We start from the raw sequence: 14,766 nt of genomic DNA, 5'->3' as shown, positions 1-14,766 counted from the left end.
CTTCGTGTCTAAAGGTTAGCTGGGGTTCGGGCATAGGGTGGGGAATGGGCCTAGGTAGGGTGCTCTTTCAGAGTGTTGCTACAGACTCAATGGGCCGAATGGCCTCCTTCTGCACTGTAGGGAATCTATGATTCTAAAGGGTCATTCATTTAAGAGATAAGGAGGGATTTCTTCTCTCAGAAGGTAGTAAATCAGTGGAATTCTATACCGCAGACAGTTGTAGAGGTTGGATCATTGAGTATGTTCACGGCTGAGCTGAACAGCATTTTAATCAGTAAGGGAAACAAGGATTATGGGGATAAGGCAGGAGAGTGGAGTTGAGGATTACCAGATTAGCCATGATCTCATTGAATGGTAGAGCAGACTCAATAGGCTGCATGACCGACTTCTGCTCCAACATTTTATGGTCCAGTACCTCAGGTCCTCTTGGTGTTCCTTTTCCTGGAATCTTAAGGATTCCAATTTCTCCCCTGGCCCTGCCAAGTTCAGCAACGTGTAGGATTGGGCTTACTTTGACTTGGTGGACAAGCCGGTTTAGCAGTAAATGCATCTTTCCTTCTCAAAATTGTTCCAGCTGGCAGCAATGTTTGCATTAAATGTTAGTGGGTTGATGCACTGGAGTCCATGTGCCATCTCGATAGCTTCTGTCACCATTTAGTACTGCGTGGTTGTGCGGGAATAATGACACAGGTGATAACTTCAGCAGTTAAATACAAATGTGCTCTACTGCTTTTACATGTTATGCCTCTAGCTACGTGGGGGTAACCTCTGGTCATAGAGGTCATATGGCAATCTGTGAATGGATGCACATTGTACAGACTTCCTATGCTCGTAAAACCTGACAGTCTTGTTAAGTGGCTATCAATAGGCCAAGTCTGTTGGGCAGTTTGCTGAACCAATACTGTTCCACAGTTGGGAATATACTCTGTTGACACCATTTTGAAAGCCTTCCCATGTCAAGATACTGTCCCATATTTTTAAATCCCTCCATGGCCTTGGCCCTCCCTAACTCTGTAATCTCCTCCAGAGATTAGCCTCTGAGGCATCTGCACTCCTCTAATTCTAGCCTCTTTAACATCCCAATACCAATTGCTCCACCATTGGTGCTGTTCCTAGGCCTAAAGCTGTGGAATTGCCTCCCTAAACCACTCTGCCTCTCTTTCTTCTTTATGCCGCTCCTTAAAACCTATGTCTTTAACCAACCTTTTGGCCTTCTGCCTACTATCTGCTTTTCTGGCTCAGTTTCAGAATTTGCTTCCTAGTGTTCTTCTGAAGCACCTTGGAACAGTTTACTATGTTAAAGGCACTAAATGAATACAAGTTGCTGTCGCTGAATGCAAAGGACAGCAGTGATCCCAGAGTGAGAGAGATATGCTGAACACGAAAGAGAGCTGCAAAAAGGGAACAGAAGAGAAAATTGTTCAGGGATCTCAAGAATAATCCTAAAGTTTCTACCAGTACATTAAGGGAAAGAGGGAATAAGTAAAGGGTAATGTGAGTTCCTGAAAAATCGATGAGGGTGATATTGTAATTGAAAACAAAGATATTCTAGTCTCGCTCGATATTTACTTTCTGTCAGTCTTCACAGTACAAGGTGAGGATCAGGTACCAGAGATACAATCAAAAATAAAACTCAACCATGGGGAGGAATTGCTACCTTTAATGTAAGTAAAATAATATGTAAAGAAGAAAATAATGTGACTCAAGATGCACTGTGGGTGTAGCAACACTAGATGGAGTTCAGTGATTCAAGAAGGCAGCTCACCATCGCGTACACAAGGGTGATTGGTAATGAATGTTAGCCTTGCCAGTGATTCCCACATCCTGTGGAAGAATTTTTACAAAGACAAGTCTCCAGTATCTGCGGTTTCCATTCCATTAGAATAGGTAAGAGAGGAAATTGTAGAGTTCTAGCCACATTCCAAACGCTCTTGATTCAAAAATGATCCCTTTTTATTAGATAATTGCCTAAGTCATTCTATTATTTAAGAAGGGAAGGAGACATAAAGTAGGAAATGAGTGGCCATTTGTGTTAATGTATGTTGTGGTGTGATATATTTTCAGGACTGAAAGTGTGTCGCATGGAAAATCAAGTGCCCAACAAACTAGTTTATTCTGGTTTGACTATATATCCTTACATACACAAATCCTACAAGAGGGTGATATGACACTATTACATTATTACAGTAGGGAAGCTGCTCAAATCTGTTACTGGGGCATAGAGAATGAGGACTGGTATAAATGTAAACTGATCAGAATCAGGCAACATGGATTTAAGGGTAAGTCTTGTCTAAAGGACCAGTTTGAATTTATTGAGCATGTAACTAACTTGACATATACGGAGATATCTATGAAAGTTATTTACAGGGACTGCTGGAAGAGTTATTATTCCACTATGGAAAGAAACTTTTAACAAAAATTAGAGCACATGGAAATTGAGATACTTGATTGGCATGGGTATGGAATTGGTTAGGAGGTAGGCCACAGAGAGTATGGATAATGGGTAAAGAATCATAAAATCATAGAATGATATGACAGAACGAAGCCATGCAACCCAACATGTCTGTCTCTTTATTAGCGCTTCCCAACTAGGCCCACTCTCCAACACTTTGCCCATGACCCTGTAACTTTATCCCTATGCGTAATTATTCAAATCACTTTTAAATGTTGCAGTCAGATAATGCTGTTTAATCCAGATTCCAGCATGTTTTATTAAGTTTACACTGAAGGGTTGGGATCTCTTTAGATGACATCTGTGAAGGCTCCTTCCTAATGGTTTCTGTCATGAATTATATGGGTAGCACGGTAGCATAGTGGTTAGCACAGTTGCTTCACAGCTCCAGGGTCCCAGGTTCAATTTCCGGCTGGGTCACTGTCCGTGTGGAGTCTGCACGTTCTCCCGGTGTCTGCGTGGGTTTCCTCCGGGTGCTCCAGTTTCCTCCCACAGTCCAAAGATGTGCGGGTTAGGTGGATTGGCCATGCTAATAGTGTCCAAAAAAGGTTAAGTGGGGGTTACGGGGATAGGGTAGATACGTGGGCTTAAGTAGGGTTCTCTTTGTAAGGGCCGGTGCAGACTTGATGGGCCGAATGGCCTCCTTCTGTACTGTAAATTCTATGATTCTATGATAATAAATCTCCTTATTCAGTTTGTTCTCAAATGTTTTGTTTCATAAAGCTCCTGTGAAGCATCTTGGGACATTTTATTACATTAAAGTTGTAAGTAAAAGTTGTTGTTTTAATACTGATAAAGTAACAGACTGCATAAATATGTTTGTTGCAATGGCAGTATGGTTATAATGGATGACTCATTGTCACACAGACTGGGAGGAACAAAGCTGCTCAAGTCTCAAGGGTTTTCAACCAACTTTGACAATCATTCAAGAAGGAGAAGGAAATGAAGATCATATGAGGTCAGTGTACAATTTTTCACATGACTCTGAAAAAGCTGGGCCTTTGGATGTTTTTTACAGACACAAAATTCACTCTGTGAGTGGCGTAAGACAGCTTAATCCCTGTTCTCTCAATGAATACTCAATGGGCAAGATTCTCCATTTCCCGACACCGATTTCATAATCGGTGATCAGGCCAAGAATCCCTTTTTACGATGGAATCTGGGAAGTGCCTATCTTTGCCTGCGCACCCCCCCAACAAAACGGCAACATTTTGCGAGTGGTCCATTCCAGGGTTTCACTGGGAATCGCTACAGGATTTGGCAAGCATCTGCCAACAAATGCATTCAAGAGGTTACAGATGCCCTATTTAGCCAGATGTACAATTATGTACCATTCTCTTTAGATTAAGCCAGCCAGACTGCCAGAGCAGTGGATTTGCAGCGATCTCTGATTCCCGCAGGTGCAGAGTGCCATCGACTGCACACATGGGACTTTACGAGCTCCCTGGGTACAGTTACTACAATTCGTCAATAGGAAAGTGTTCCACTCTCTCAATGTGCGGCTGGTCTGCAACCATCAGAAGCAGGTAACGCAGATATGTGTGAGATATCCTGGACACTCCCATACCTCATACATCTTGAGTCACTCACAAATGTCACATATCTTTGAGGGCCTTCAACACAGCCAGATGATGACTCCTCGGTGTCAAAAGCATACCTACAGAAAATGCTGTTGATGTCACCCATTTTTCAGCCACAAAGTATCTGAGAAGAGAGGTATATAATTCTGCTGATTCTGCAACATGTTTATTGACTGAGCAGACCATGGCATCTTGAAGATGCATTTTTGAAGTCCGGACAGGTCAGGCAGCGTTTTCCGGTACCCTCACCAGAGGATCTTCCACATCATCGTAACCTGCCATTCTCTCCTTCTTTCTCATTGAACCAGATCTAGTCCCCTAGTTCAATACTAATGGCAGAGTGAGGGATGTTCCAGCCCACAGATTGTGGTTGAGTACAATTCTGCTGCTGCTGATGGCCCATAGTGCCTCAAGGATGCCCAATTTTGAGTTGCTAGATTTGTTCTGAATCTATCCCATTTAGCACATTGGTTACACTACACATGGAGCATAGGAAAACAGAAAATGTTGGAAACGGCCAGCACGCCAGACAGCATCTGTGGAGAGAGAAACAGAGTTTGGTCAATGACACTTCATCAGAACTTGATGGAGGGTCTCCTCAGAGTGAGGACAAGACTTTGTCTCCACAAGGACTGTGCGGTGGCCATGCCAAGAAATATTTTCATGGAAAGATCCAAATGTGACTGGTAGATTGCTGAGGGAGAGATCAAGAAGGTTTTCCCTCTTGATGTTTATCTCACCGCCTGATATAGCAGAGGGCCGGATTTTCCAGTCCTTCCCTCCGGTTGGATCTTCTGGTCCTGCTGAAGACAAGCCCCCCCCCCCCCCCCCCCCCCCCCCCCACCACCACGGCAGGTTCCCTGGTGGTGGGATGGGTGAGCCACACAAAACACTGTAGACATCGGCAGGACTAGAAGATCCCGCCGATGGCGAACTGCCTCCGCTGCCGGGAAACATGTCGCGGTGGGACGGAAAATCCCAGAGCACGGTAGAACTTCAGGAGCAGTCTTGGAACTCAGCCAGTTCAGTCAGTGGTGGTGATCCCAAGCTAATCTTGGTTATGGGCATTGAAGCAACTCAGCCAGAATATATTCTGTGCTGTTGCCACCCTCAGTGGCTCTTCCTAATGGTGTTCAACATGGAGAAGCACTGATTCATTTTCTGAAGGGAGGCAGTAGAGTGATAATCAACAGGAGGTTTCCTTGTCCATGTTTGACCTGATGACATGAAACTTGTTGACGGGTTCCAGAATTAATGTTGAGGACTCCATGGGGCAGCACCCAACCCCTCCCTGCCACCCTTCCACCTATATACCACTGTGTAATGAGTTAGGTGGGTCTGTCCTGTCAGTAGTAATAGAGAAGTCTGGAAGATAGGTTTTAAGGTGTGATAAGAGAGCATAAGAACATAGGAAATAGGAGCAAGTGACCATGTGGTCCGTTGAGCTGGCTCCCCCATTCAATATGACGATAGCTGATCTTGGGCTTTAACTCTGCTTTCCTAGGACCCGGGTTCGAATCCTGGCCCTGGGTCACTGTCCGTGTGGAGTTTGCACATTCTCCCCGTGTCTGCATGGGTTTCACCCCCACAACCCAAAGATGTGCAGGATTAGGTGGATTGGCCACGCTAAATTGCCCCTTAATTGGAAAAAAATAATTGGGTACTCGAAAAAAAAATGTAAACTCTGCTTTCCTGCCCTCTCCCAATGTCTCTTCATTTGCTCTTCGACCAAAATTCTATCGACATCAACTTAAATTATATTCAATGATGGCACAAACACAACCCTCTGGGGTAGAGAATTCTAAAGATTCACAACGCTTTTGAGCAAAGACATTTGTCCTCATCTCTGTCCTGGAACCGTGTTTCTAAGTTCTAGAATCCCCAGCCTGCAGAAACGATCAGCGGAATTCTCCCATCTGGACACTCAGTCCCGTGGCAGAGGCGGGAAGGTGGAGTGTCCCCTGCTGCAGAGGCCGGTGGGAAAACACGCCACATCTTCCGGTCCTGATCTCATTAATTATGCACAGAGGTATTTGCGGCGTGTGGCAGGGCAGTCCTGGATGGCACGTAGTCCGTCATCCTATCCAGGTGCCATCTTGAAAAGATGCCCAACATCACTGACCCACTATTGAAGAATGAAGACGGACTTCCTGAGAATGAAGATTGGTCTCCAGGAACACTCTGAGACCAGAAAATGGACCCCCTCCAGAGCCCCGAATCTGGAAGGTCTACCTGTAGATGCTCCCCCCACTTGGTGCCATGGTATCCTTGGGCCCAGGGTTGCCATCAGCCACCATCCTGAACTTCAGAGGCAGTCCCAGGCATTGTTCAGGTGAGTCCTGACATCTACACGTCACATTATTCCCAACGCTTTTCGCACCATCGTATTTTTCCACTGGTGCCGTGAAGAATCAAGCATGGGTAGTCAGGTCTTCCTCTGTGTCACATTAGCTGGATGCAAATATATTTCACACCTGCCTCCAGCAGATTTACAAAGCCGCAATGGTTCGCAGCAGTGGAAAATCCACGAGAAATTCACTCTGGCATAAAGCTGACCGACTTCATCCTCCGATTTGATCAGCCTCTCGTTTCACGGCCAATCAATTAAACCTTCACTGTACCGCCTATCAGCAACCAGTGCGCCAAGAAGCCTTTCTCTGATTGGCCTACTTGATTTCTCTAATTATTTTTAAATGTGGCATGTTTAAACCAGCGTTTGCCAGTCACGTGGCGGCCGCCAGCTTTGCAGACCCGTGGGGGGGTCCGCAGGCTCCAGTTTGAAACCTATTAGAATAATAGGTTTGAAATGCAGGTTTTTCAGCAGCCAAAGTTAGTAAAGTTTTCAGTGGTTCATACCTTAGTCTATGTCAATTCACAATATTGTGCATCATATTTTGAATTACCTGAGATAGAATCATTGAATTATAGAATTTACAGTGCAGAAGGAGGCCATTAGGCCCATGGAGTCTGCACCAGCCATTGGAAAGAGCACCCTACCCAAGCCCACACCTCCACCCTATCCCCACACCTCCACCCTATCCCTGTAACTCCACCTAACCTTTTTTTGGACACTAAGGGCAATTTAGCATAGCCAATCCACCTAAGCTGCATATATTTGAACTGTGGGAGGAAACTGGAGTACCCGGAGGAAACCCACGCAGACACAGGGAGAGTGTGCAGACTTCGCACAGCCAGTGACCTAAGCTGGAATCGAACCTGGGACCCTGGAGCTGTGAAGCAACAGTGCTACTGTGCCGCCCACTTGCATTGATACTTGTGCACCTGATTTTGTTGGAATTTGGCCATCAACATGTTCAGGTACAGACTTGGTTCCTACTGGAGCCTTTTCCTGGGAAAGGTGAAGGAAATTAACAGTAGCTGTATGCTTGACTGCTGGCTTCAGGTGGGGGTTCAGCTGGGAGTGGGACATCTTTCCATTGTGCTGCTGGGTCCCTTCAAAGCCACCGATCTGAGCAGGGTTTCTAGCGAAGGCCTCGCCTCGTTGGCAGTTTCCTGGCACAACAGGAATGCCCCTACCTGATTTGCATTGACACATTAGCCGCACCTATTCCCTGTTCCACCCTGGCCCAACAGGTAAAGTGGGTGGAACTCAGCTCAAAAGGTCTCCACCCTATTTTTCTAACCTTTCAGCCTAGGAATAGATGTTCTGTTGGCAAAGATCAATAAAATGGATCCCTATTAACACCGGTTTCACAATTATCACACTTGTGAGGGTATTACTATTTTATTCACTTGGTGCCATATGTGTAATGGAAGAAGGAGAAGGAGAATTTATTATAGATCATAGATCATAGAATTTTATGCAGAAGGAGGCCATTCAGCCCATCGAGTCTCCACCGGCCCTTACAAAGAGCACCCTACTGAAGCCCACGTATCTACCTTATCCCCGTAACCCAGTAACCCACACTTAACATTTTTTGGACAGTAAGGGCAATTTAGCATGGCCAATCCACCCTAACCCGCACATCTTTGGACTGTGGGAGGAAACCGGAGCACCCGGAGGAAACCCACGCACACACGTGGAGAACGTGCAGAACCTGGGACCCTGGAGCTGTGAAGCAACTGTGCTAACCACTATACTGCCGTGCTGCCTATTCTGTCCTGTAACAACCGAATCGCACATGTCCACACAATGCAGCATCAATATATGATCACCAAAACACGAATGTTAGAAAGGTCTCAGTTTAGTTCCATTACAGAATATTGGAATTAACTACCAAATCCTGTCATTCCTTTGCACCTATTAAGTGACACATGCGGATATAATTGTTTACCTGCAGAGAATATATTTTGGTAAAGCATTGTTCCCTTTTGTTCTCTCCGTTCACTGACTCATTCTGGGGTGTGACTCACCAATCACTGACTCTCCTCTGGTATCTAACCTCAGTTGGACAGTCTTTATATGTACACAGACAGTAACAGTTGCCAGGTTATTCAACAGTGTGTGTGTAACAGCTACGTTGCATCTCCAACAAGCAAAATATTCCCAGATTCCAGCAGAAGTGGGTGGGTCATGAATAGGATTGACAAACCTGCCTGATGCTCTTCCTCCCTTATCAAATACCTCCAAACCAGGTGTTAATGTTTTTATTCCAAATCTCCAAAAAGTATCTATTTTTTTTAACTTCAAGCATGAAAAATATTCAGCAAAGTGATTTTTTGCTTGACTGATTTAGCACACAGTACCAGAATACCTGACATACAGATTGTGTCGGCTGTGAGCCAGTATCTACTAGATTTATTATGTACTCAAAAGGGCTTGAGCAAAGAATTCAAGGCGGGCACTCCAGTGTAATACTGAAGGATTATTGCACTGTCGGTAGTTCCGTCTTTCAGAAGAAAAGTTAAACCAAAGTCCCATCTCCCTGCTCGTGTGGATGTAAAATGTTACATGTCACAATTCTGAAGAAGATCACAGTAGTTATCTCTGATGTCCTGGTGATTATTTACCCCTCAATCAGCATCGCAAGAAACTTCTGGTCATTATCTCATTGTTACTTGTGGGAGTTTGCTGACTGAAAACTGGCTGCTGCTTTTCCTACATTGCAGCACTGACTACCTCAAATAAAAGTACTTCATTGGCTATAAAAGTGTTTTGAGACATTGGGTGATCATGAAAAGTGCTACATAAATGCAACTCTTTCGCCAAGACTTTCTGGTCCCTCCGTGGCAGGTTTTCTCATGGAGGATGTGGTGATCCATTCAAATCCCCGTTTACTTTGGCAGGACTGGAAAACCTGGCCAATGGGAGAGACTGGAAAATCCTTTTGTTATGGGCCAGGGTTTTGAGAACACCAACGTATATTATGGAGTTCACCTGACCTATAACTGTTTATTGATTTTGGTTACGATGAGCACAAGAGCCTGTCTTTCCGATGTTATCCAACACAGTTCTTAGGCGCTTTTAATCAAAAAACAACTTTTATTCTACGAATTTAGTTAACATTTGTATAAACACACACAGTAAGAATTTTTATCAACTACAAACATAAAGACCCTACACAGCTACAGTAATCTATGTATGACCCATAATGAAATCCCCCTTAACTGTTCCCATTCAATAACAACATCCAAGTAAAACCAGAAACCCCATTTCAAAGGTGTGGCCCAGCACACAACATTCTTACTGGTATAGGACTTGTTAGTGATACTCTGTTCCCCTTTTCAAACTGCAGGTTTGAATTCCTTCCAGAAAATAATTATCTCTTTTAAGTCTTTTAAGTTACCAAGTGGTCTGGAAACAGCTTTTAAAATTAAGATAGAGAGACACTTCTTTCAACCTGTGCAGTTCAAACCAGTCCAAACTTAAAGCGAAAGTAAAAACTCACAGAGCCGCAGCCCAGCTCCACCCAAATAATGACATCACTGAAGTCATGTGATAAGACAAAAACATTTTTAAAGGGACACTCCCATGACACTTTTAAGATGCAAAGTTAGAATTATGTTCGCAACATTTGTGTTCCACAGAATATTGTTCTATTTCTTATCTCAACAATTTATCGTGTGGTATTTGACCTTCTATTCATGTGCCTTATTTAGATATAGAGATAGAATCAATCAATGCTGTTTCCATTACTTGCGTGAGTCCTTCATTTTACCCACATAGAAGGTCATTACCATGTCTGAAGGTCATAGTTTGTCTTTAATCAACTTGTTGTTTTAATCTCCAAACTTGTGAAGAGAGAACATCTGTGCAAACAATTTTGGAACTCATTGACTTCATGAGCTCAATCATTCCTGTTTTCACAGGTCCACAAATAATATACTCTGAGAGCTGAGTGTGGTGCATAGATGGAAAATAAAAGCGAAGTCTGCATCACTTTCCAGCCATGAATAAGGAATGGTCAAAGAAAGCAAATCATTTAAATTGTAGACTGGAATGGAATATTGCACCACTAAAGTGTGAGACCAAAGTAATGGAATACACCACCCCAACTCACCCTCCAGAGAGCCTCTGCAGGGCTATGCATTCCGCTAGTGGTGAAGATTTTATGGCAACCAGAATCACAAAGGTCGGCACAATAGGTATGACTGAGATCACTGTGTGGTTTGCACAGATGTTATTGTAACAAATTAATGGAAATGTTTCGCTTCAGTTCATACGTAATAAAGTAAAGTCACCATAGTCACAGATGACCATCGACTGTTTCACCTTTGGGGGGGAGAGCTGACTGGCTGTAATTTAACCTGAAGATTACTAAGCCTCAGGCAAGGGGCAAGGTTGAGAAGGGGGGGCCCTCATGAATAACATCAGCTGGTACGGGAACTGGTACACTGGTACGGGAACTGGCCTTGCCCTGCATCATGAACTAGCTGTCCAGCCAAATTAGCTAAATTGGCCCCCATGTATAATAATATGTCTTGTGAGAAAGGGAGATATTTTTTTTAAAGTGTTGAGTGATAGGGATTCCCAGAAGAGGTCAGACACATAAAAGGTGAGAGTTGTCACCATAGACAGAGCAGTGACATTGAAGATGGCCGCAGGTCAAGTTTCAGATTCCTCTAAACCTCACAGGACGTATGGTTTGGGAAACTTGTTTGTTATTCCTCAGATAGGCACATGGAAGAGACTTTACCTGTACTGTCCCCTTCCCGGATAATTCCACACGGTCCCCAATTTCCAGATGTGGAGTTAGGACCATGCAGTCCAAACAATTCCATTGGAACTGTGCCACTTGGGGACGCTGAGTGGATTCGGTGAGATGACACCCTGTGCTCCGTGGCACACAAATGATTTACAATGCAGCAGTGAGGAAAGTCGAGAAGGTCATTTGTTTTTTCTGTTCACTTTTTGTCATTTCATGGAGGGCTTGTGGCGCATTGGGTCACGTCCCTGTCTCTGAGCTGTGGTGATATGTGCATTATCATCTATGTATATAATATAATAGCTAAACTGTATGTGAACATTAGTGCCTGTATGCATAGATTAATAGTCTAGTATCCGACCGCAGGTGGCGTGACGACAGGAGAAGGTTACTGGAAGATGGCCACATGGTGAGACAGGATGCATTCTCGCATCCGACCACAGGTGGCATGGCTACAGGAGAAGGTTATTGGAAGATGGCCACATGGTGAGACAGGATGCATTCTAGCATCCGACCACAGGTGGCATGGCTACAGGAGAAGGTCACTGGAAGACACCCACATGTGGGAGACGTATTCTACTGGACAGCACAGAAAGACATAAGCTGGACAGCAAGCACAGACTACAGTCACAGATCTAGCAGCTCCTGAGTCAACAGTAATTAATAATAGTTAATCATAGTTATTTGTATTTAGCCGTTGTATCCAACTGCAATCTTAGTAGACATGATAGCCCTTTAGTGCTTGAGTTAATTAATAAACAGTTTTGTTCATTTACAAAGCCGTATGTTCTCTGATCACTTCAACCACAAAGACCCTGCCATTCGTGCACACAGAGAACATTACATGTGCCAGAAGCTCTGTATTAAAATCCCGCTCCAGGACTTGATGGCCTAGGAAGGTGTGCTCATAAAATGGTGAAAACCGGTTGATTATCAACCTGTAAGGTTTTCCAATACAATGATATGGTCAGCCATGTTTGATGAAAAGTGGCACCTCTCAAGCTAAATATAGCCTCTGGTAACAGGTTGGTGTACCTGTTCCAGGAAAAACTAGCCACGGAAAACACACATAAAGGTGCTATGTCTGCCTACTCGATGGGTCGAATTACCTCCTTCTGCACTGTAAATTCTATGATTAATCACGTGCCACTAGACAAATATTTCCAATTAAGGGGCAAGAGGGCAGCACAGTGGTTAGCACGGTTGCTTCACAGCTCCAAGGTCCCAGGTCCGATTCCCGGCTTAGGCCACTGTCTGTGTGGAGTCTGCACATTCTCCCTGTGTCTGCATGAGTTTCCTGTGGGTGCCAGTTTCCTCCCACAAGTCCCAAAAGACATGCCGTTAGGTCATTTGGACATCCTGAATTGTCCCTCTGTGTACTCGAACAGGTGCTGGAATGTGGTGACTAGGGTCTTTTCACAGTAACTTCATTGCGGTGTTAATGTAAGCCTACTTGTGACAATAAAGATTATTCCAAATTAATAATAAACAGATCAAAAAATGAGGCGTTATAGATTGAACTTAGAAATAAAAAAGGGGCAGTGATACTACTGGGAGTATACTACAGAACACCAAATAGTGAAAAGGAGATAGAAGATCAAATATGCCTGTAAGAACAAGAGAGCAATAATAGTGGGAGCCTTTAACTATCCCAATGTCAACTGGGATTCAAACAATATGAGGGGAACTGAGGGAGAAAAATTTGTGCAGGAAAATCTTTTCAACCAATTAGTGACAAACCAACAAGAGGAGCTGCAGATCTAGACCTATTCTTGGGGAATGAAGAAGGGCAAATCAGTGAAGTGACAGGTTGGCGACCATATCGGGGATAGTTATCACAATTCAGTTAGATTCAGTATTATCATGGAAAAGGACAGGGTTAAAGCAAGAGTAAAATTTTGAACGGGGGAAGGCATTTTTGCAGAAATTAGAAGGAACTTGGCTGAGGTGGATTGGCCAACATTGCTAGAGGATAAATCTGTGGAAAACCAGTGGGAAGCACTGAAAAGCAAGATCCTAAATGTACAAAGTAGACATGTCACCTCCAAAAATAAGAGTAGCACTGCCAAATTTAGACCCCCCCCCCCACCTCCAAAAATAAGAGTAGCACTGCCAAATTTAGACCCCCCCCCCCCCCCCCCCCCCCCCCGTCCGGTACCTAGAGCAATGCAGGGGAAGATCAAACAGAAAAAACAAGTATACGATAGGCACAAAGAACTAAGAACTGTAGATAGCCTAGACGGTTATGAGAAGTGCAGGGACAAAGTCAAAAAAAAAATCAAAGAGAGGGCATGAAACAAATTAGCAAGTAAAGTTAAAGAAAACCCAAAGATATTTTACCAACATATTAGTGGCAAAAGGTTAGTTAAGGAAAAAGTGGGACCTATCAGAAATAAAGAAGGGAACTTGTGTGTAGATGCAGAGGCTGTGGGAAGGGTTTTAAATTAGTATGTTGTCTCCATGTTTGCAAAGCAAATAGATGATGCAGATATAATAGTGCAGAAGGAACATTGTGAGATTTTGGATGGGATAATCACAAAGAGAGAGAAGTACTCGAATAGTTGAAATCCTTGAATGTCGATAAGTCGCCAGAGCCAGATGGATTGTTTCCAAGGCTACAGAAGGAGGTCAGGGAGGAGATAGCAGATGCCCTGAGGATGATTTTCCAATCCTGTCTAGATACAGGGGAGGTACCGGAGGACTGGAGAAATGCAAATATAGTTCCATTCTTTAAAAACGAATCAAAGAAATTGCCAAACAATTATAGGCCAGCTAGTCTTTTATCGGTGGTGGGCAAATTAGTAGAATCAATCCTGAAAGATAGGATTAACTGTCACATAGAAAGGCATGGATTGTCAGGGATAGTCAGCATGGATTTGTTAAAGGAAGGTCTTGCCTCACAAATTTGATTGAAAGGGCGGCGGGGTGGCACAGTGGTTAGCACTGCTGCCTCACAGCGCTGAGGACCCAGGTTCAATCCCAGCACCAGATCACCATCCGTGTGGAGTTCACACATTCTCTCAGTGTCTGCGTGGGTCTCACTCCCAAAGATGTGCAAGGTAGGTGGATTGGCCGTGCTAAATTGCCCCTTAATTGGGAAAACAATTTGATTAATAAAACAAATTTGATGAATTCTTTGAGGAAGTGACAAGAAGGGTTGATGAAGGTAGTGCAGTGGATGTTGTGTACATGGATTTTATCAAAGTATTGAACAGTGTACCACATGGCAGATTGGTCGTGAAAGTGAAAGGATTCAGGGCAATGTGGTGAACTGGATAAAAGGTTGGCTTAGTAACAGGAAACAAAGGGTAATGGTCGATTGCTGCCCTTGCAATTGGAAAGTTGTTTCAAGTGGTGTTCCACAGGGCTCAGTGTTGGGACCCTTACTGTTTGTGTTATATATTAACTACTTGGGGGGCACGATTGGGAGATTTGCAGATGATACAAAAGTTGGTCTTGTGGTGGACAGTTAGAGGATAGCTATAATCTTCAAAATGATATAGATGGGTTGGCAGAGTGGGCGGTAAAGTGGCAGATGGAATTTAACACAGAGAAGTGTGAGGTCATGCATTTAGGGACATCAAACTATTGTAGAGAGTACACAATAAATGGGACTACAATAAGAGGG

Source organism: Scyliorhinus torazame, chromosome 3 (genome assembly GCF_047496885.1).
Source record: "Scyliorhinus torazame isolate Kashiwa2021f chromosome 3, sScyTor2.1, whole genome shotgun sequence".
NCBI classification, from domain to species: Eukaryota; Metazoa; Chordata; class Chondrichthyes; order Carcharhiniformes; family Scyliorhinidae; genus Scyliorhinus; species Scyliorhinus torazame.
This window is presented reverse-complemented; position numbering follows the sequence as displayed.